Source organism: Clarias gariepinus, chromosome 8, assembly GCF_024256425.1.
Source record: "Clarias gariepinus isolate MV-2021 ecotype Netherlands chromosome 8, CGAR_prim_01v2, whole genome shotgun sequence".
NCBI lineage: Eukaryota > Metazoa > Chordata > Actinopteri > Siluriformes > Clariidae > Clarias > Clarias gariepinus.
Window position 1 is genome coordinate 20,985,342 of NC_071107.1, and position 25,111 is coordinate 21,010,452.

General features: G+C 37.4%; 1 protein-coding gene across 2 annotated transcripts in view; it reads right to left on the reverse strand.

Moving 5' to 3' along the window:
* The window catches only part of marchf8 (membrane-associated ring finger (C3HC4) 8), a 90,588-nt gene extending 66,899 nt beyond the window's left edge, over positions 1 to 23,689 (reverse strand). For both annotated transcript variants that reach the window (XM_053501627.1, XM_053501628.1), the window contains exon 1: positions 23,574 to 23,689. The gene's annotated coding sequence lies outside the window, so the exon portion shown is untranslated. The remainder of the gene's footprint in view (positions 1 to 23,573) is intronic.
* Between the last annotated feature and the right edge of the window lie 1,422 nt (positions 23,690 to 25,111).

A 25,111-nucleotide genomic window follows, 5' to 3' on the forward strand; every position in this document is an offset into this window, starting at 1 on the left:
GGATTATAAACACTTGCTTTAAAAGTTAGGTTTTGTTGCCATTGTTAGATGAACTGAAACTAGAAAGAAAATAAATGAATTCACAACATCAGAGCCGGGATATAAACTTAATAATCATTTTAAGTTTGAAAAACTTCATTTGCAGGTTTCATTTAAGCAAAGCAGAGTAAATTACATTGCCTCTTGAGACACCAGTGAATTACTGAGCTACTACCTATTGATGATGGCCTGGGGTTAATAATGCAATTTCTCTGTCATCAGTAGATCTTTCGTCTTGCTTCCTGAAAGGAAAATGGACACTCTCTTGAGGTCATGCAGTAATATAATGTGCAATTAAGGCTATGCTTACTTGCGTTTCTTTGCAATTAATATTTTTACTTGTTCGGGTCGGGCTACACTGATCAACCATAACATTATAACCTTGTAGGTTTTGGCTTCCTTTTGTGTCACCAGGGTGGCTCTGCAGAGCTTCTTGTGGAGCACTGGAGTGTCTGGGACCAGGACACTAGCAGTGCATCCTTTGGATGCCGTAGACTGTGGCATGGGGCCTCCACTGATTGGACTTGGTTGTCCAGTACATCCTACAGACGCTCAATCGGATTGAGATCTGGGGAGTTAAGAGGCTGGCTTGAAAGCCTAAGGCTCTTTGCCTCATGTTTGACATGGACTGGGAATTTTAGTGCCTTTGGCCAGCATAAATTTTTTCAGCAATTTGTGTTGCATTAGCTTTTCTGTGGGATTAGTCCAGAAGGGCTAGCCTTTGGTCCCTCCAGGCATTGGTCTGCCTTGAGTGCTAATATATAGCATATAGTTGGTGATCAAATTCGCCCAGTTCAGCTGGTGGTGGTAATGATGTTATATTTATACAAGTACTATAATACTGCAGTAGATTCCATTCATTCCATGCTTTAATGGATCCCATACTAAAACAGAATACAGTGGAACCTTGGATTGCGATATTGCGAGTTTGCGAGTGTTCCGCAAGACGAGCAAAGAGATTTAATACATTTTAACTTGGAAAACGAAGTCTTGGTTTACGAGTATCACGTATCACGCATGCGCTTCTTGTTTTGACGCCGAGAGCCAATTTTCTCTTGCTTGCGCTGCGAAATTGTAGGTAATTATCTCCCCTGCTGGGTCTTAGTGAGCATCTCTAACAGGTATAAATCAACATCCGTGCACGCATGTACTGTTAACTATAACACTGTGACCACGTGTGTGCGTGTAAAACATATTTTATTTTGTTTTGTATGCGTGTGTGTACAGCGCAAGTGTACTGTTTATTATAACACGTGTGCATTTATTATAACAGCGCGCATGTAAAGCAAAAGAAAGTCTTATTAGAGAGGTTAAAGATCCATTTTCTCTCTCCTTCTCTGTATCAGCCTGAAGTTTGCCTGCGCACGCGCCATTGGACGCCGTGCCCTTTCACACACACACACACACACACACCCCTCCTCTTGCCTTCAGAGACTGCTCTGTCGCGATTCTTTTCAAAGGTAAAGTTCGGATTCATTTGTTTTATTTTTACTTTATAGCAGTGATTCCGTTATCGTGCACTCACATAAGTGTCATTAACGATGTTTCTTATAAATGTTTCCGATAAACCAGTCTTTCTGTTAATGTGTGTGTGTGTGTGTGTGAACTTCAAATAAGAGAGAAAGAAGGCCTACTGTGTAAGACGAGAAGAGGGGAGGGTCTGAATCTTCCTCTTCTCTTACTTCAGCTTCACATACACACCCACATACACACACCCACATACACACACCCACATACATACATACACATACATACATACACACACACCGCTTGCGTGCATAAACAGAAACATTTATCTGTCCAAATTTAGTTTTAATTTATTTTATAATTTAATAAGGTAAAGTGCAGGTTAATTTGTTTTATTTTTACTTTATATTTTGTATTAATTATTTTCATGTATTTATGTTTTGGAGAAACCGAATAATTTGAGTTTTCATTATTTCTTTGGTTTACAAGTGTTTTGAAATACGAGCCCGCTTCTGGTGTAGGTTCCATTTATATGGCCATAAATTAATTTCCAATATATGCAATATATGACATATATAAATTTTAAATATTTGCCAGATATGGTGTATGAAATGAATCCTTTTTATATATGGGATAGAGTGGGATATACATACACATACATACATATATAATTTCGTTCAGTAATTAAATTCAAAAAGTCCACCTTAAATCATTCATTATACACAGACTGATATATTTAAAGTGTTTATTTTGATAAATGCTATAATTTATATGAAGGGAGCGCCGACCAAGTATTGTTGTATTAAGTGCCTTAAATGATTAGGCTATTCAGTAGTCTAATATTTCTGTGTAATTTTTTTTTATTTGTGTGAAGTAATATTTAAATTTTCTTTAATACTGAATTTTGGGTTTTTATTAGCTGTAAGCTATAATCATCAAAAGTAAAAGAAATAAACACTTGAAATCTATTAGTCTGTGTGTAATAAATCTGTATAATGAGTAAAAACATTTTTTATTGAATTACCATAATAAATCAACTTTTGAATGATATTCTAATTTTATTGAGATGAACCTATACATACATACAGTACATACATGCATGCATACATGCGTATATCCACACATACATAAGGTTTTGTCTGTACATTGGTCAGAACTCGCTCTTTCAATAATATTTTTACGTTCCGTATATTGGAGGATAAAAAAAAAACATTCTCGGAAAACTGCCTGTCTGTCTGTATGTCTATCTGTCTGTATGCATGTCCCGCCAATTTTGTCAAAGTATCACGCAAAACTGGCACGCAATAATTTCTGTCTATATGTCTGTACGTCTGTCTGTCTGTCCAGCCAGATTTTAAACAGAATTGAATAAAACTTTGCCAGTTCTTCGGTATTTGCTTGAAGTTAAATCTGTGCCATAACGTAAAACATGTTGAGTAGAAGAGAAGTTATGACCAGTTTAGTGCTAGATTCCCTCACAACATCTAGTGTTTTTTGAAATAATCCTAAAAAACACTGCTCCATCTGGTAATGTGAATTTAGCTGAAGAATGAATTTAGTCCTGGCCAGATTTTCATGACATTTCATTTCCATGATCATGAAGTTCGAAGTAAATTCTAACAGAACAAACTTGTGCTTAAGAATATACAATCATTTTATTAATATGTCAACATACAACTTTAACAAGTCTCACTTTTTTTTTTTTACTAACAATTGCCTAAAAACACTATTTAAATGTGGTTTTTGTAACAACATTAGCAGCAACCTCATTTCACCTCTGGTCTGTTCCAACCACTCAGCTTTCAGCATTACCAGTATACTAATCACCGGGCTTATCATTTGCACCTGAAGTTAGATGTTTTTTTGTGCTTGAAAGATTCATAGGACACTGTTTGTCTTAACAAACACTCCTCTGAAACTGCTCAGGTACAGGGCCTGGACTGTACTGAAAATGAGAGCCAAAAGTTGCTAAAATGAGAGCCAAGAAAAGTCCTACAGGAACTCAATTACTCAGACTACATAAAAAAATACAAGAAAATCTGGCTTTTTGGAACTAACATATGAAGAAATGAGCGGTGGCTTAAGACTTTTACACAGTGCTGTACAAGCACACATTCACACACGTGCCAATTCACATGGCAGGCATTATATGCATTATTCATATAGTCCGATCTGTTGTCACATGTCTGTCTGTTTGAGATCATCCACAGAGCATTCACAAAGTGCCTGTTGTGGTTTCGGCCCTAAAATCCAGAATTTGCATGTCAGATTTACGTTTATGAAAGTCAATTATATAGGTTAAATAATAGACCTACATAAATCCATCAATATAAAAGTCAAATGGGCAAGAAAGCTGACAATTAAGACTAAATTGTTTCATTCAAAGCTATTGGAGTAGAGAGCTTAATCAACAACGATTACAGCTCAATTACAGGCTGCACTGTGCTGTTTATTATGGCTTTGATTCAATTTTTATTCAGAGAAAAATGAGGTGAGAAAGAAAATAACACACCATCATTATGTTTTGGAAAGCATGATTGGTAAAGCTGGGTATATTTGCATAGGCAATGTTCACACACAATGCTGTTTACATTTAATGTTATTAAATGAGCAGTGAATGAGTTTAGAACTATTACACTAGATGCATTATTTTTACCCTAACCATTCTTAACAACAGTGACACAAAACCATAAGATAGAATAAGCAAATATTTGTTCTTAACCACATCACACATTTCCATAAGGATCTTACTGTTATGTCTAAAAACATATTAGAGAATTAGTTCTCTGATGTGTAAATTTTTAAAATATTCCTGTCCCTTCCCTTATAAATTTATGCATTTTAACCACCGTTGCGTTTCCCTAAGATCACAGCCACAGGTCAGACTAATCCAGGAGGCCTGTGCATCAGTTCTGTAACATTCTCTTACATCAATATGATGCAATAACAGTTCATTAGAGAAGTGAAAAAACACACAGCACTTTTCTATCAATTTGAAATCTGTACAATAAAACGCACAAACAGATAGACCTGAATTCAATTCAATTCAATTTTATTTGTATAGCGCTTTTAGCAATTTTCATTGCCGCAAAGCAGCTTTACACAGTCAAAATGACAACACTACCTAAGTGTATAACTGACAGCATAATTAATTTAATCAAAAATACCCTGCACTGAAAACAGGCTGAAATGAACTGTTTGTAAGGAAAGGCTGGGCAAAACTAAAATATTAAACAAAAAAACAAAAAAATTGTTAACCATGTACTGATTACAGGGAACAGGGAAGTTGTGTTTGCCTGAGGGAGGATTTTGTGTTCTCCTGACAGATCCTTTCTACAGGCTCAAACAAGCAACTCTGTTATCATTCACCTCTGGACACATCTGCAAAGCAGAGCAAATTTCATAATCATCTGTGCCCCAGAGTAAGTTGGAAACAGTGAATATGTGTGTTCATCCACAACATCTTGCTCACAGTCCAGGAGGAAAAAGAAGAAGAAAAAAAGAAAGAACACACCACAGTGGCTGATGACACATTTTGCCAAAAGACCAGGATTAAAAGCGTTACAAACGCAAGATGTCCAAGTAAAATGAAGCAAATGTATCTACAGTTATGCTTCCTCAATTCTCTGAAGAAAGCAAAGCTTAATTCAAAGTTAACTTCAGCAGCAGCAACAGGAATAACTCAAGTGTAGTTTCTTCTTGTTACAAATTGTATATCCTAAAACCACCTATAGCAAAAAAAAAATACAAGATGAGATTTCATGTTAATCACTTCTTTGTCTCCAAGACAGAAATGGGCCATCTTTGAGACTTGAATGAGATTTAAGCGTTTTCTTCTTAAAGGTGTCTTAAATGTGGCTCATTACCTTTATATCTCAGAGATAGTTTACATTTGTTGTGTGCAAGTCACATATGCAGAAATGAGCAGTCTTTAAGACTTGAATGAGATTTTAGTCGTTTTCTTTAGTTGAGATTTTAGACACTTCTTAAATGTGTCTTAAATATGGCTAATTACCTCTAAATCTCAGAGATAGTTCATATTTGTCCTGTGTACGACTCACATATTTGTTTTGTTTCCCCAAAGCAGTGTTTCCCCACACATAAAGTATATAGTAATTGTGAACTGTGCATTTGGGTTTTCTGATATGTTCTGATATGATCCTTAAATTTTTTGCTTAGTCATGTGTGTATCATTAGTTAAAATGAAATTAAATTAAAAAATATTATTTATATTGAAGAATATATTCTGCTGAAAAAATCTCACTCTATATTGCACAATACATACACAGTATATTTATTAAAATAAAATGCAAAGAATGGTTAAAAATGCTTTTGGTTTAAGGGCTAGAGTTCTCTGACAAATAGTGCCATCTACACTAAAAAGTGTTTAGTACTTTTTTTTTATATACTTCATCTTACACTTCACATAAAGGTAGATGGAGGGAGGGGGTTGGTAGGTTGGATCTCTGAAATGAAGATATGTAGATATGTAGGTTGGTAACAACTAAAGTCAGTTACAAAATTGCTTTGTAATAGATAAATGTTTTATTTCAAAATCTAGCTTGTTTATTTTTTTTTTAATCCAACCATGATATTATGACATTGTTGACATTATGACATTATAAATGACATTATTTAGTTCAAATAATGAACTAAAATACAATATACAGAATATGTTTTCATCAAGAAGTGAAGCAATGAGATAATGTTTGTGTTCAGTGATTTCTGTATACACTTATCATTTAAGACCAAACCTATTTTTGATTATACATTTATGACTAAATGTTCAAACAAATTTTATGGCCACCCCAATTAAGCCTACAGTACAGATAGATACCAATAAAGACAATTTTCCACAATTTCTCCCACACCTGCTCTAAGCCTGCAAATGTATAAGTAGCCAGTGTGTTAGAGAAATGTGCATCGTCAGGCCTCGGTGTCAAGTAGGTTTTACTTTTCTGTGCCAAATTTAAAAGTAATTATTGTTGCCAAAGAGTCAAAATGCAAGTTAAAACCACAGGGTCTTTGGTTAAAAAAAAACAACAAAAAAAAACAACTGTGGTATACTTAGCTAAAATTTACACAGTTTACGTTTGTTCTTAAATTACAAAAGGAATTCAAATGCTACCTGCTGGTGGTTTAGCATGTAGATTAGCATATCTAGGTAACTAACATTTGAGAGGTTGAAAGTTTTTTTTTTTTAATAGTAAAAATCAGTCAGCAGGCTACAGTATTATAAGGCTTGTTGCCTAGGCTTTTTTTTTTTTAAGTTAATGTTAACGCATGATCAGTTTTTGAAAACCAGTAGTTTCTTGTAGCCCTTATATACAGCAAGCAACCAATTTTCCTTTTCCTTTTCCTGATGTCTGTTATATTGTGTGAACTGTTAATTTATTTCACTGTATGCGGTCAACTGATGATTTTTTATATGGTCAATAAAACTATAATATTTCTAATTTGTTATATCTGATTTTAACCTCATCATGATCTTATATATGGCTTATTTGCTTCTTCTTCAAATGCAAATAAAATCTCAGATTTCTCAAATGTTTTTCAAAAGTATGTCTTGCTTTGTGTCTCAGTTATGTCTCTTTGTTTCTCCTAAGTGGTGTTTAAGAGAAATAGAAAAGACAAAGTCAAGCTTGTAATGAGACAGCTCAATTCAGTCTCATGAGACAAGAAAAATCTAACTCTGAGCAACAAAATTTTGCTATGGGCACTCTTTGAAACTCACTCACTCACCAACCTCACTCACTCACTATACCGCCTTATCCTGTACAGGATCACTGGAACCCTGGAGCATATCCTAGGGTACTCTGTGAGGGAGGTAGGGTACACCTGCGCTCGCTTACTATGGGCAATTCGGAAATGCCAATTTGCCTAATCTGCATGTCTTTGGACAATGAGGGAAAAACAGAGTACCCGGAGAAACCTATGAAATATATTTTGCACATTTACTGTATAGAAACAATTTGACATTTGACCTTGCTGTGCCCTGGATCCTGTTTGACTCAATTCTAAATTCTGGTTGTCACGCTAATAGTTCCATATAAATTCTAAATACATTCATACATTTATTTTCGAGATATCATACCAGTGAGAATCTCGGACAGCTTGACAGTCAAGTCTCCATAACATACAGCATTTTTTTATTAAATTTCATTGCTATTTGGTTACTCTATTAAAACATCCTCCATCAATATTATATCAAATATGGTGACACTTTAATGTTAAAGTAAAGGGAGTCTTCAATACTTCTGATTTATTATTGTGCATTGAAGCGAATGGCAGCGGTGGCCAATTTCTCGACCTTAAATTAAAGTGCCTGGTTGCTATGCTACCAGTAAAATGATAAGCAGTGTTTGCAGCACTGTCATGAAGCTTTTCAGCATCTTTAACAGGGAAGAATTTTTTGCCCGTCTGTGAATGTTAACATGTGGTTTCCTCTACATTATCTGGTTTGATCCCACCTTCTGCCTGTGTGTGTATGCGTTTGTGGTGACCTGTAACAATGATGCCCAATACTAGATAAACAAAAGTCACGTTAAATGGCTCGAAAATCTCTACTACTTTGGAAAAGAAATCATGTTGATAAAAATTATTTAACCCTTTCAAAACCTGCACAAATTTTGCTCCATTGGAAATGAAATGCAGCTTTACACGATAAAGATATTGATATGAATGAATGGATAAAGATATCACAAAAAAAATAATAATAAATAAATAAATAAAAATACATCCATTCTAAACTGCTGATTCATACTCAATTCTATACAAATTCCCACAAATTCAAATATCCAGCTGGGTCTCCTGTCTCTTAAACAATCCAAAAATCAATGCTCCATCACCAACAGTTCCTGACATATCCGACTCAGAAGCAGCGAACGGACTTCCTGATTCAAGTCAATGCAAGGGATCATGTTACAGTGGGGCAAAAAAAGGATTTAGACAGCCACCAATTGTGCAAGGGTTCTCACTTAAAAAGATGAGAGAGGCCTGTAATTTTCATCATAGGTATACCTTAACTATTAGAGACAAAATAAGTTAAAAAATTATAAAATCACGCTGGAGGATTTTTAAAGAATTTATTTGCAAATTATGGTGGAAAATAAGTATTTGGTCACCAACAAAAAAGCAAGATTTCTGACTCTTACAGACTGTAGCTTCTTTTTTTTTTTTTTTTTTTTTCCCCGATTTTCTCCCCAATCTAGTAGTGGCCAATTACTCCCCGTCACTAGGGGGCTCCCACACACATCAAGGCCCCTACAACCACTCAGTCGGGAGGACGAAAGCTATCCCGTGTTTCCTCCGAACCACGTGACGCGAGCCGACCGCATCTTTTCAAACTGCTCGCTCACGCACCGTTAGGGGCGGAGTAACACACTCGGAGGAAAGCGCTAGCCGCTCCTTCCGTGTGTGCGAGCTCACAGACGCCCCTGATTGGCTGTAGCGCCGTGATTTATGTGGGAGCGCGAGTACCTCTCATCCCTCCCCCCTGAGAGAGCTCGGCCAATCAGCTCTCTCTGTGCCTCCGGCTGTGAGAGGAAAACAGCATCACCCGGGGTTCGAACCAGCGATCTCCGGATGATAGGGCGAGCGCTTTACCACTGCGCCACTCGGAGGCCGACTGTAGCTTCTTTAAGAGACTCCTCTGTCCTCCACTCGTTACCTGTATTAATGGCATCTGTTATCAGTATAAAAGACACCTGTCCACAACCTCAAACAGTCACACTCCAAACTCCACTATGGCTAAGACCAAAGAGCTGTCAAAGGACACCAGAAAAAAAATTGTAGACCTGCACCCAACTGGGAAGACTGAAACTGCAATAGGTAGGCAGCTTGGTGTGAAGAAATCAACTGTGGGAGCAATTATTATAAAATGGAAGAAATACAAGACCACTGATAATCTCCATTGATCTGGGGCTCCACGCAAGACCTCATCCCATGGGGTAAAAAAGATCACAAAAACTGGAGGCAAAAATCCCAGAACCACACGGGGGGACCTAGTGAAAGAGAGCAGGGACCAAAGTAACAAAGGCTACCATCAGTAACACACTGCGCTGCCAGTGTGTCAAATCCTGCAGTGTCAGACGTTTCCCCCTGCTTAAGACAGTACATGTCCAGGCCCGTCTAAAGTTTGCTAAAAACCATTTGGATAATGCAGAAGAGGACTGGGGAAATGTCATATGGTCAGATGAAACCAAAATATAACTTTTTGGTAAAATCTCGTGTTTGAAGAAGAAAAAATGCTGAGTTGTCACTTTTTATGCATATTTGCACAACCATTGCCACTTGCAAATTTTATATATAAACTTTTTTTTCTTCTATATTTTGTAATATTTTTATTATGCCCTTATTTGTACAGTTTATTTTACTAATTAATTTTTTATTTTTTTTATATTTCTCTTTATCCATATTTATTTCTTACGTATAAGTTTTTTTTCTAAGGTCACTGGCGGTCGTATAAGCATTTCACTGCATATCGTACTGTGTATGACTGTGTATGTGACAAATAAAATTTGAATTTGAATTGAAGCATGGGGGTGGAAACATCCTGCTTTGGAGCTGTTTTCCTGCAAAGGGACCAGGACGAATGATCCATGTAAAGGAAAAGAATAAATGGAGCCATGTATCGTGAGATTTTGAGTGAAAACCTTCTTTCATCAGCAAGGGCACTGAAGATGAAACATGGCTGGGTTTGCATGACAATGATCCCAAACACAGTGCCCGGGCAATGAAGGAGTGCCTTCGTAAGAAGCATTTCAAGGTCCTGGAGTGGCCTAGTCAGTCTCCAGATCTCAACCCCATAGAAAAGTTTGGAGAGAGTTGAAAGTCTGTGTTGCACAGCTGCTCCAAAGGAGATCTGCATGGAGCAATGGGCCAAGATACCAGCAACAGTGTGTGAAAACCCTGACTTACAGAAAATGTTTGACCTCGGTCATTGCCAAAGGGTATATAACAAAGTATTAAGATGAAATGTTGTTATTGACCAAATACTTATTTTCCACCATAATTAGCTAATTAATTCTTAAAAAATCCTACAATGCGATTTTTTTGAATAGTTTTTTCTTATTTTGTATCTCATAGTTGAGGTATACCCATGATGAGGTATACCTATGATAAATAAAGATCTCTCATCTTTTTAAGTTGGAGAACTTGCACAACTACTGGCTGACTAAATAATTTTTTGCCCCACTGTACATTGTCAGTGAGTGAGTCATACCAATAGAGCTGTTGTTATGAAGCCACGCCCCCACCATTTACACATACTCACTGGATTCGCAGCAATCATAAATGCTTATGTCTTAGGAACCACGTTGGGTATAAATGATCCGTTTTGACTGTTTTGCCCAGGAAAAGCTGTGTACTATCTTCCAGCACATACGTCAAGTTAAAATACCTGTCTCTAGTCGATTATTGTAATGCCACTGCATGAAAAAGGGGTAAATGTCAATTCATAGAAAGATACTTAAAAACATCTGTCCCCTCGACATGTGTTAATATGTTACCTTAGAATTAATATACCATCACAGATTTCTTTTTATATTATCATAGCTCTTTTTTAATTTTCTACCAAATCTCATCACTGGACTAGAGTAATGGCATACACAAAACTGCACACTGACAAAATCTTGAGTAGTAATTCTGCTGTCAACATGTATCCGAGGGTAATGCCATCATATCACATCACATCAGAGTATATCAGACTCACTGTCTATAGAAACTTATAAATAAAATATCTTCGAAAGCATCCAGGTGAAAATAAATTAGAACACTAAAGAAAAAAAGAAAAAAAAACAAGCAGGTGACATTCTGCAAGGATTTAACTCATCTTTTTAATTGCATATAACATTAAATTATACACTAATGAAAATTAAAGTGCGTTAGGAACTTGTCTATGGACAAAAACAAACAGAAAGAGAAGACAGACAGAGAGGGTAGAGGATAACATGGACTCATATAACATTCACGAACACAGTTGTGTCTCAGTGCAAGGAAGTGTTGCTATAAGGTAGCTGGACTGCTGTGGGTGGAAAAAAAAAAAAATCATCTCTCTGTCAGAAAAATAAAAACGAATATCCAGCTGAGCTCTGAGCCCAATCCCTGACACCAAAAGCTGCAGAAAGTGTCAAAACACAAAGCTAAGTTAACATAAGGCACTCGAAGAGACACGGAACTGCTTTAACGACATTTATACTGACTTCACTGTAGATATAAATAGCAACCAAGTGACACTGCTGATGTTTTACAAGTGGATTATTTTAGGTCAGATTAAGTCCATAGTAAAATAAGCCAAAATCATTTTCATGAGTACTTTTCTTAATTGTGACTAACAGAAGATTCGAGTTAAGGGTTATGTTGCCAAGTTCTCAATAAAGCTGGCAACCTGGAACATCCCGTTCTGTTCAGTATAAAGATAAGAATATTATCATCAAGACAACATAGTGTGTGTGTATGTGTGTGTGTGTGTGTGTGTGTGTGTGTAGATAAATGAATGTCCAATGAAAGTCCTTTAACAATTAAAAATCTACTGACCTACTTTTCTGTCTGCAATCACAATGATGTAAAACAGATGTAAATGATTGAAGCACATAACAACTATAGATAGGGAGAACAATTTATTCAGTTATTTAGTTAGTTAGATTCTTTTGTGTGGTGATTCGCACCAGGGACCTGGTGCCTATCCCAGGAGGCTTAGGGCACGAGGCAGGGTTCATCTTGAACAGGGTGCCAATCCATCGCAGGGCACACACACAGACACACACACACACTTATTCACACACTACGGGCAATTTGGGAACGCCAATTAGCCTAACCTGCATATCTTTGGACTGTGGGAGGAAACTGGAGTACCCGGAGGAAATCCACCAAGCACGGGGAGAACATGCCAACTCCATACACACAGAGATGGGGGTTAAATCTGGCCGGGAATCGAACCCAACTCTGGTTGCAAGGCAACAGTGCTAACCAACTACACCAAAATCAAATAGTAAAAAAAATATATTTTTATAAAAGCGATGAACCGGTTGATCGGCCAGTGACCAGAATTGCTTGTTTTGACTTTGACTGGCCATGAGCGATGATTGCATCAATCAGCACCAGATATAAACAATTTTGTACAGAGCGCAGAAGCTTCCGTGTGGTGCAATAGAAACGCATTTTTATGGTGGTTACAAAAACAAAATCGCACACGTTCAAAGCCTTAAACCCTCTTATTACACGCGGTTACACAAGTCTCAAAACAAACAAAACAAATAGGTCAAAAATCTCATCCGTTAGAGCTTTAAGACTTTGGAGGCATAAAATAATTATGGCGGCTCACAGAAGTATGTGCTGCTCAAGCTTTTCTGCTTAATTTTAAGTTTAATGTTATATTGTTTAAATGCTGCCCTTGGTTGGTACAATAAGTGACAAAACTAAGGTTATAAGTAATGGGTTTATAAAAGATAAAAAATTTTAACAGAATTGAGGAAAGTATAATATTTAATCGGGATATTTATAAAAATCTGGATATTTACAGAAACAATTTTGATAAGAAATTAAAATCGGTATGGTGATAATATTTTATGTGGTGACTGGTGATTCCCATCCCCAATAACAACATTGTGTTCATCTTAAAATGTGAAATCAACTATGTAAACAAACAGCTATCAAATATGACTATTAGATCACCGTATGACTTGGCACTCTGTACTTAAAAATTTCTCCTCAACATTTTCATCCACTATCAGTAGCAAGGGAAAATAGACAGATGGCAATCACCAGGGGCATCCAATACGATAATCATGGTACCTCGATATGTATTGCGATTATGTAAGTATCACAGTTTTATAAATTACCTGATTCTAAATTGTGTGCAAGTACCCTTGATTTCACCTGTAGAATTATAGAGGAATTGCAACATTTTACTACCTCACACGCAAACATATATAGGTTTAAACGCCTATTAAAATAAAAGACATAAAATCTAACACATGAATGACAGTATATAACTGAATTGAATATTTCCTCCATTATTTCTAACAAATGTATGTCGTCTTCATCTACAGGAGAAAATCATCCTTTTTTTTTCTCATAATTGAAAAATGTATTAAACAGAGTACCAAACCATTTACTCCCATACCAGACGGTTGATCAAGTCACCCTCAAGAATACTGCATTGCTAAGTTATATGAATCTAAAAATGCTAATGGTGTTCAACAGCCCTGTGGACTTCAGGGCTGACATCATCCCAGATAAGACGCGATCAATAGCCATTAGTCATTTAGTGCAGTCTACTGAATGTAGTCCATAAAACACGCCATAAACGTTTGAAAGCTAATAATAATAATAAGGCAGAACAGAAATATTTTCTATAAACTCAACAATTATTAACTTATTAAAACAAATTATGAACAAATTATTTGATTATTAACGAATAAACCATGTAGGTGGTAGACATTCCTGTTAATTGCTGAAGTTCCTCTTTATATCTCCACTCATTCCGCTTTCGAGCATGAGCTCCATTAACTTCCGAGTTCTGGGTTCAAATTCCAAATAGCATTAAATGGAAACCTACTGCGCTAGGGTGTACAATCCCCTCTGCCACACATCAAGTTGTTCCCTTGATTAGGGGTTACAGAGTGATTTGGAATTCAGCCTTATGTTAGAAGCTAGTAAGCTTTCTAGCTCAGCGCAGGTGTAAATAAAACAACATTGAGGCAATTCAGAACAACTTAGAAGCAATTACTAAGGAGACAAAATGTTGTTTAATATGACAACGCTTATTAGATGTGTTTTCTTGCTAAAATACGTCTGTGACTGGTCTTAAATGTGGGTTTTGGCAGGCAGTTGTTCTCTTTAAAATGGCGGTATGGTCACTGTAACAAACTACTTTCACTCATGCTGTGACCGACAGTTTGTGTAATTAATGATTGTAGAACACTTGTAAAACATAAAAGACCTAATAACAGTCAAATACTAATAGAACATCCAGGTTAACTCAACTTTGCCTCATAGTCAGAATTAAACTATCAGCAGCACTATCAGGAAATGTTTATTTACAGTAGGGGAACTGACTCAGAAGATATTACAGTAAATGGCAACAGTGGACATTGACCCAAGACCATAAATGTACGCTATTACCTGCGAGTGTTTAAGAGGAGAAAAGATAAATTACCCCTTTTTTTAAATTTTTGTCCTAACATTAACTGATCAATCATAGAGCCATCATCAAGTTACTTTTCCAGTTAAGAAAGGTTTCATGCCAAGACTTTACTACCTATTTGCACAAAGGTGATGGGGAAAAAACCCCCAGAAAAGTTTCAAAACTCAAGAAAAAGTAGTAAACAGTAGTGACAGAACTTTATAGTGCTTTTTTCCAATAATGGTTATGGGACAGCAATCCCACATTTTGTCACTGTTTCCGCTGTAAAGTGAGTCACGCCACTCGGAACTTAGTCACCCCTCTTGGCGGTTATTATGCATGTCAAACAGACTAATAGCGTGAATCTTTGTTTGTTACAACATAGCTATTACAGAGCTGTCAGGATTGTGTCTCCGACTAGAATGGCGTTTTCATTTTTCTGTAGTAATGTACTGTGATGAAACAGTGGTATTTTTAGCTCGTATTTAATTTTACAATATTATTCAACAAGATAGACAAGTTCATTGTTAACTTACAGTATAGATCCATAAAAAGGCAAGATAATACTTATGATATTAGTACAAGACGTACCAAATTTCATTTACAATGTATGACGAAATGTTTGTGGACAACTGACAAACACTGCGAAATTTGGACCTTCCCCAAACCTGCAAGCCCACAGTTGACCCCCAGATAACCTGAAACACAGATTGCACTACTGACACTGACACTACTTTTTATATATATATATTTTTTTTCCTTTTTTTTTTTTTTAACAGAAAATGGAGACACATAAGACTATGAAATTGGGTCAGAATCAAACCCTGTACTCAAGAGATGTAAGACACCAATAATATTAATGGAGACTATGGAATACCCTTTTTTTTTGTGCTCAGTACTTAGCACTACTATAGGTCAGGAGTGAGCATGCCAGTTAAAGGAAATCTCAGAGAGTAGTTTTGCAGGTGTCTGTAATTTAGCACTTGAGCTGCCAATTCTGATTCATCTGAGACAAGACCTACTGGAAAAGTGGTCAGAAAATTCCTAGGCAAATAGCAAGTTGTTTTTTTCCATTTATCTCTCTAAGGCATCTGCACTGCATTTATGTTATACTGATGAATATGAATATGAGACATACTAACTTTGCTCACCCAGACTAACCTAACACAAAAGATGATCCTTAGGTTCACATAGCAAAATATGCCCACTGTTTACTACTCACCAAGTAGGCCCTTACTTGGGTTCTGTTTGAATGTTTAAGTGTCTAATTTAAATGTGTAAATTGCTCAAATACATACATGTAAAAAAAAAACATACATGAAATGCAGAGGTAGCCTAAGAACAGTTTTAAACATAACTCCAAGGCTTGTACTATACTCTACACTTTACAGTGCCTTGCAAAATATTCATACCCCTTGAACTTTTCCACATTTTTTCACTGGCAATTGTGAAGTGAAAGGGGCATGATAAATGGTTTTAAAAGTTTTTTTTACAAATAAATATTTTTAAAAAAAATGTGCCATGCATTTCTATTCAGCCTCTCTAAGTCAATACTTTGTTGAACCACATTTAGGTACAATTACAGCTTCAAGTCTTTTGGGGCATGTCTCTACCAGCTTTGCACATCTAGAAAGTGAAATTCTTCTTGGCAAAATAGCTCAACCTCAGTCAGATTGAATAGAGAACATCAGTGGACAGCAATTTCTCCATGCATCTTCCCATCAAGAAAAACATCTCCACAACATGATGCTGCCACCAGCAGTAAAGTAAAAAGTAAAGGGGGTTAAATTCACATGCGTTTCACTCTTTTCAGATATTTATTTGTGAAAAAAAATAATAATAATTTTATCATTTTTCCTCCAATTCACATTTACTTGCCACTTTGTGTTTGTGCATCAAATAAAATCCCAATAAAACACATTTACATTTGTGGTTGTAACGAGGCAAAATGTGGAAAGAGATACGAATACTTTTGCAAGGCACTGTATTAGGAACACTAATAATACTGAACATGGCCTCTCTTAGCCATCAACACAGCCTTAATGTTTTGTGGCATGGTTTCCACAAGATTTTCAGGCGCATGTGTCATGTGAATCTACAGTTCTGTCATATTCTTGTGAATTGAATTTAGAGTCAGTGACTAAAGAACAATAAACTCATTGTTAACTTCATGAAACAAGTTAAAACAGTTTAAGCCAAATGTTTTTTTTTTTTTTTTTGACATTGTGCCTTATCATACTGGAAGGAGCCATTAGAAGATTAAATTGTGGCCTCGAAGGAATGAACATGATCAGCAACAACAGTCAAAGAACAACAGAACTTGAGATTTACCAGATCAGCCTTTGTTCCGTCAGGCTTTGACTGTGCAGTTTTGGTAAGCCTGTGCTCACTGTACCCTCAACTTTCTGATTTTGATTAGAAGTGAAAGCTGACATGGTTTTTGTCTACTGTAATCCATCTACCTCAACATTTTGTGGATTCTGAGATACTTCCTTTGTTCACCAGAAATGAACAGAGGAGTGATGAGAGTTACAGTAGCCTTTCTGTCTGCTAGTATCAGTCTGTCCATTCTCAGTTGACATTTCTTATCAACAAGGAACTTTCGTACATGCAACTGTTGCTCACAGGAACTTTTTATATTATTATTATCGCACCATTTAGACAGCTTTAGACTGTTGTGAATTAAAAAAACACACAGGAGATAAACCAGCCTTTCTAGCAGCCTTCCTAGCACATATATACATCAATTACTGTCAAACGCAAATTTGTAAAAGTCACAACTTTTTTTTTTGATGGGGACAAGGAGGGGGGTTCCCAGCTTTTTTTCCCCTCTTAATTTAGGGCCTGTCCACACGGAGACGCGTTTCACTGTACACGTATAAATTTTTTATCGTATTGCCGTTTCGTCCACACGGATCCGGCGTTTTAGGAAACTGAAACCGCTATTTTTTGAAACCGGGTTCCAAAGTGGATAAATCTGAAAACGACACCCTTGCGTCTTCGTGTGTACGGCCAATCCATATATTTTGTGAAACGATGATGTCATCACATCACGTGTCGGCTGCGTCACACGTAACAGCAACAACAATAATGGCGGACTACATGATTGTGTTTGTGTTGCTACAAAGCCTGCTAGCTTTATTACAGCAAAATCTATTGCTTCTATGCAACTGTTATGAGCAACAAGCGATAATGGACAACACCATCTTGGTTCGTATACAGCGAGCAAGGTTATGCGCATGCTCAAATTCTTCTTCTCCGTGTAAAGTGTATCTCTATTTCAGAATTACAGCGCCCCATACTGGTCTGGCATATATACTACACCGTTTTCAGTGGTTTCGTGTGTACGCAATTTTTTTTTTAGAACAAGGGAAAAAAATGATCGGATAGGGAACACACCGGCTTCGTGTGGACAGGCCCTTAGTTGTAGACATTCCCACACTGTCTTAGGGTAGCCCGCTAACTGACAGCTACCAATTAGCGAGTTTCCTGTTTCTCCTGATACATGTGATACAACTACATTTCTTCAAACTTAAGGCGTGGTGGAACACACTCATAGAAAAGTGTCATCTGCTATCCCCCCTGCCAGAACTCACGGATGCCCATAATTGGCTAGTATCGCTATGATTGATATGGGAGTGCAAGTATGCCACCAATCCCCCATGGAAGCACAGTCAATTTTGCTCCCTGCCATGGCATCATCAGGATTTGACCTGGCAATCTGCAGATGACAGAGTGAACAGTTTCCTGTTGAGCCATCCGGGAGCCATTTTCCCTATTCTAATAGCTGATGTGAACATTATCTAAGGCTGCTGGCCTGTATCTGCATGATTGTATGTATCGCAAACTTGCTCAACAATTATAACTAAAATGAGTAGGTGTACTGGTGCTCAGTTAGTCTTTATTCAAGGGAAGAGTCATACACGATTTTGCATGTTCCTTATTGTAACACCTTTAACAAAGAGCATTGTTGGTCATTGAGGGAGCGATGAAAAATTTATGAAAACTCTGTCAATATTCAAGATTTATCTAAAGTGCATGCATCTTAGTTTTATAATGACAGCATGGTACATCATCTTCTTTCTCACTGTGTTCTGCCAGGCCGTCCATGGCTGACCTCTAAAGCTCTTCGGCTCACAGCCACACCCTGAAATCTACTGCATAACCACATATGCTAGTAAATAAAAATTTTCATATGAAGAAAACTTCATGGGAAGATGATCCACCAGTTGTAAAGCCCATTTATGATGAGCAATCTGTACAGACTGTAGAGTAACTGCAAACATCTGCACTTATTTAATGTGAATGGTTGCCAGGGATTTACGAATGCATCCTTCAGCATAGTGAAAAATCAGATACAGTCTGTCTTACAGAAGAGCCAAGGAGACTCACATGATTTATTCTTCATATTTACAGTGTAATGGATGTACCATTCCAGCAGTGAGATGCAAACTAGATAAGACACAGATGGCACTTTCCTCTAGAGTACTAAGTAAAAGGATTAATATTCTGCACACACCATTGCAAAAAAAGTAAAAATATAAAATAAAAGTCTTATAGGACACAGGTAAAAACCAGCGATGGATCTGTAACCCTATACCCCTTACCCTAAAATATAGTCAATATAGGGTCTATCCTAGGGAGGCAGGAATAGGAACACCAGTTCATGCGCGCAAACACACACACAGACACTTTCACACATAAAGATAATTTAGCTTAGTCAATCCACTGTAAATTGGAGGAAACCCTCACAGGCACATGAAGAGCTGTAAAGCCTTCTCTCAGGATTAAATTAAGAAGCTGTGAGCTAACAACACTACCCATCATGTGGATCTAAAATTACTTACCAGGAAATCAATCACTGCAATGCTTTTACTGTGATTCATTTTGTATCCTATAATAGTGGCTCCCTGGAAAGCAGGCGTCAGCAAGCGAAATAATTATAAGCACGTTTATCATTAGAAGCACATCGTTCACTCGGTTCCTTGGCAGACTTGGTTCCTTTGACAGAAAGATTCTATGGCACAACAATAATTATAAGCATGCTTTTGACTAGTCTGTTGTTTGGCATTCAATTTCTATTAGTCACTTTGTAAAGTAGAATTCAACAAAACATTGTTTATCTGATCAGCATTTGTGCAAGTGCTACAACGCAACTGATGCCTGCCAACTTGACAAAAAGCTTTACAATGTAACAAATACAAGGAATAGTTTTGTGTGAAAGAGACAGTAAAAGAAACTGATGTCTGCCAACTTGACAAAAAAGCTTTACAATGTAACAAATACAAGGAATAGTTTTGTGTGAAAGAGAATTCTCAGTAAAGAATTCTACTAAGACTTGTCCTGCAAGCTGTCAGTGATCCTGCCATTTACTCAGAGCAAAAACTATATCCTTTACTGGAGAACAGCTATAGGCCTGTCAGTTTAATTGTACCTACATAAACAAAGATATGCTCAAATATTAAGCAAACTAAAATTCTGGCATGGATACTGTTGTTAGGCTCTACACTTAGTTGTTCTCATTATTTTAATTAATGCAATGACAGGCTTTCTTCTTTTATTGCCCTCCTTCCAAAGAAAACAGTGAGGATGCACTGATGCAATCATTTTATCATGCATTCAAATCAATCGTGCATAAAATCATGCACTGAAATCTAGCTCCAATCCATCATTTAGGAATTAATTTAAGCACCTCCACCACACTGTTAATAAAAACCTAAAATCCTTATTCACAATAAATGCTTGGGGTATAGCCCAAACATTGTAGACCTCACATAGTTAAGTTGCTGATTCAGCCACATAATAAATGGTTCCAATGAATTAATGCTGAAAATAAACTATATACATTTAATCTGACTTTTTGGATACATTATTTGACAATTTTATTTAAATACAATTTTATTTAAATACAAATGAATATAATAATATGTATGAACTTAAAATATTTAGTAAATGACAAAAAACTTTGAGAAACAGACTATGACAGAACTTTCAATCAGCTAAAAAAAATGGAGCTCAATATATTATAATGTGCATTCTTGGCCTTGAAAGCATAAAAATTATGATCATTTTGAATAATATTTAAATTATTAAATTATTTCTGTAAACCTTTTATCGCAGGAAAATGGAACACTGAGATAATACTGCTTAGCATCTACACTGATCAGCCATTACATTACAATGGGAAAAAAATTAAGCCCAGTATTCTGTGAGTTCCTCTTGTGCTGCCTGAGCAGCTCTGGCCCCCGGGGCATGACTCCCAATGGGCCTCCGAGGGTGTGCCTCGATGTCTGGCACCAGTATGTTGGCAGTGGAGCTTTTGGGTACTGTGGGTTGCAGGATGTGGCCTCCAAGGATCAGAGTTGTTCATCCGGCACATCTCATGGATGCTTATTTGGACAGGGATCTGGGAAGTTTTAAGGCCAGGTCAGCAGTCTTGAGCTCTTTGTCTGCTGGGTCTCGTTCTCTGTGGGCTGTGGCGTCTTGGGTGTTTTTTTTTTTTTTCTATTGTGCCAAGCATTTTTTGCCCACTTGTTCGATTATAGCTTTTCTGTGTGATCGAATTACACAGGCTAGCCACAGACATAAATGAGCTTTTGCGTGCCCATGACTGATCAATAAATAGGAAACAAGGACGGTCCATGTTCTCAGTGACTTCATGCCCAAAACAGAACCCAAGGCTGTCCATCCTGACCATAGAGAAGGACGTGTAGATGTGACCATGTACAGGCTTTGATAGTCATCCTGACACGACACACCCTTCCGTTTAAAAGAATTTAAACTCCAGTTTCCCCTCTTGCAAAATGACTACAGCTAAATTATTTATGTCTCTGTATCATTTTCATTTCTATAGAAATTCAGTTTTAATGTAACAGCTGTGAATAATGGCCATCTTGACTAGATAATTAGAAATGCTTTTGTTAAATGTTAAAGAAGTGCAGACACGTGGGTAGTGTGTTGTGTTTTGACCAGAGTTTGGAAAGTGTCCCACTTCACTGCTAATCACATGCTTGCTTACTTCCTCTTAGTACAATAGTTTGAAATATGCTAACAATCCAAAAGGCAATAAAGAACAAGTCTATTGTGTTTCTATTAACCAAGCTGTTTGCCAAGTATATGTTTAAAAAAAACAACTAAAAGTAATGCACAGAAATTATAGAGAATTAACAATGGGTTTTGATTAACAGCAAGATATAAAATATAACCAGACTATCTAGACAGATGGTCGACGAAACATTAAAAACAAGAAAATACCATGACATAAAAGAAGAGACCATCTTGCAAAAAACAATGGAAAGGCAGTGAAGGAAGACATTAAGCAACAGATTTCCAGGATAGGCCCTTCAGGATAACTTGTATGAAAACTAAAACAAGCGGAATAAGGAATGAAAACTCCAATGCTGTAAAAGCAGAGACAGGATATGGACCATGAACATACTTTGCATTGCACCAAAACAAAGAAAAGTGAGTGTAAAATGCAGAACTGTTATTATTTTTTACTTCAGTGAGAAGTTCCTAGCACAGGTATAGTTTGGACACTTGTGTGCAACTTGTGGTTAGAATAAAGGTCAAAAACAATAAGTGTGTGGTTCGTATCAGATTTTCAACATGACAACCATACAATACACTGATCAGCCATAAAATTATAACTAACTGCCTAATACTGAGTAGTCCCCTCCTAGCCACCAAAATAATATTGACTTTTGTGTTCTGACAACTTTGTATTACAACCTGCATTAATGTAGCTTCTCTATTGGATCAACTTCGGACCAGCCTTTGTTCCCCATGATCCTTGGTCAACCATGACCCCAGTTTTTCCTCCTGGAATCACATTTGGCATATCCTGACCACTACAGGACCAGCTTTTTTTCTTAAAGTTGATGTGTTGAAAGCAGAAAAATGGGCAAGCATAAGGATTTGAGTGACTCTGATGAGGGCAACTTGTGATGGTCATGACTGGCCCGAGCTTACTGATTACTGATGGGGAGTGAAGGCTGGAATAGAAGCGCTAGTGTACTGCTGGCAGAAGGGTGTCATAGTGCACCACTGTTATGGCTGTTATGACTTGGGGAGATCACAAGGACATTCCTATTTTTGCAATTTATGCATAGGTATAATCATCCTAGAAGATAAATATATGAACGCAGAGACTGGCAATGAACAATGAAGATGTCTGGAAATCCTATTCTTTCTATACAGACAGTCGTAAAAAGGTAGTGTAATCTTAATCCTCCCAGACAGTTTAATGCACAATGCCTTAAAATGATTGATATGACGGGCTCGGACAGAAGGGAGTGGGGGGATCCATGCAATTATATTATAACCCTTAGCTTCCTGTGTAAACTAGAGTACGGCTTATGATGCACAGGAATGCAGGGACACGCGCGAGCGCACTGCAGCTGCAGCTTGTATGCATTGTTCTTACGATTTCATAATTTATCTGATTCTTGTTTTGTCTTTTGTTTAATTTTTAAACGCGACGATGGACACTCAGTGCTGCAGCAAAACACTCTCTCACGAAGGCAAACACGAGCAAGTTAATAATCAGACACAAAACACACACACACACACTGCTGCAAGCTTAAATGGACCAACATTCACGATGTTGAGAAAAACACGTAAACAAACATCGACAACGCTTGTGTCTGGGTTTATCTGTAACAATATACAATAAAAGCAGAAAAGACACCATTAGTTAGAAGACGACGCCATCGCAGTGAGATTAAAATTCCTTCCAACCTCGAAGAGGGAAAAACACTGCTCTATAATACCCGAGACGCGATGTCAGTCGGGGCTTTAATTCCTCGCTGGTGATTTAGGATTTGTGTTCTACACCAGTTTCCTCGACACTAATGGAAAAAAACAAGCACCCGTCGTTCAGGGCACGTTAATTTAAAAAAGAAAAAAAAAATTTGACTCGGGTTGTTTTTTGTTTACTCACCTCTCCGTGTAGCCAGAGGAAAACGCGGTGTTTTGTTTATTTCACGGTCTCCATCTGACTGCGTGCGTCATGTCACCGAGACTTCCGTGTTAACAGACGAACAGCAACAATGCGTCAAACCGCGCATGCGCGAGCCGCTCAGCCCAGAACGGCTCTTATTCGGGCCCAAACGCTATGACATCAGCCCTATGTGTGAAGTGTCAGTGTGTGTGAACGGCCCTATTGTTTTTCATTTGGCGCTTTTTGGGAAACTTAACCCGCTCAAAAACACAAGAAAATTGGCAGGCAGGTCGGAATCTGCTGCCTATAAGATGCCTGAGAGTCTGGCACAGGGACCTCACGAGAGATTTTGTAGTATTTATATAATTGTAATATTTATATAGTTAATTTTGTAGATTTTAAGTGTAGCTCATACACACATGCAGGTAATGCACACGAAACCTGGTACATTTTTAGACCGTCGTATCTGATTCACACACCAATCCGTGTCTGTTTAGACTAGTCGCATTCAGATCGATTAACTGGACGTGTAGAAAGAGAGGGGTAATTAAGAACAATGGGTTTTAGACAGAGACCTTTGAACAGCTGGAACAAAAGCTCCCTCTCCTGTTTATCGAGGAGCTTTTGTTCCAGGACTCTAATGCACTGTGGCTTAGAGCCATAGGGAGGGTCTGCTTTGTACAGTAGATAGGCTGGCAAGGTAGCTCAGTGGTTAGCACTATCGCCTTGCACCACCAGTGCCCAGGCTCGATCCCTGCCTTGTGTCTGTGTGCATGGAGTTTGCATGTTCTCCCTGTGCTTGGTAAGGTTTCTCCGAGTACTCTGTTTTCTCCCACTATTCAAAGACATGCAGATTAGGCTAACTGGCGTACCCTGCTTTGTGTCCCACGACCTTGTATACAGGATAAAATGGTATAGTCGATGAGTGAGTGTTATCTTTCTTAGCACAGACTTATTTCATAAACAGAATTCTATACAATTATATACTCAATATTCAAATATGAACAATAGTGTTCTGTCTGCTTACATAGAGCTTTTTTGTTGTTGTTGTTGTTGAACTTTTCATCCTTTGGACACGTGAGGTCCAACTTGACAGCATTTGTAGGCCACTTTGTTTTCAATGTTCAGATTTTTTTTAATCATATATTATTTATAACCATTTATCATGGTTATCCTGTACAGGGTCATGGGATACTCCAGAAGACCCCAGAAGACTTCTGGTTGGATACACCCTGCACAGGGTGCCAATCCATTGAAGAAAACACACATGATACACAAGGGGCAATTTCGGAACCTAAATCAGACTAATCAACATGTCTTTGGGAGAAAACTGGAGTACTTGGAGGAAACCCACCAAACATGCACACAGACCTGAGTCAGAAATATAACCCTCAACCCTGGAGGTACTGTAAATGGCCACAATGCCAATGTAAACTACACGCACACAGACCCGAGGCAGAATTTGAACCATTAACCCTGGAGCTGCGAGGCCACAGTGCTAACCACTAAACCACCATGGCCCATTAATTATATTAGAC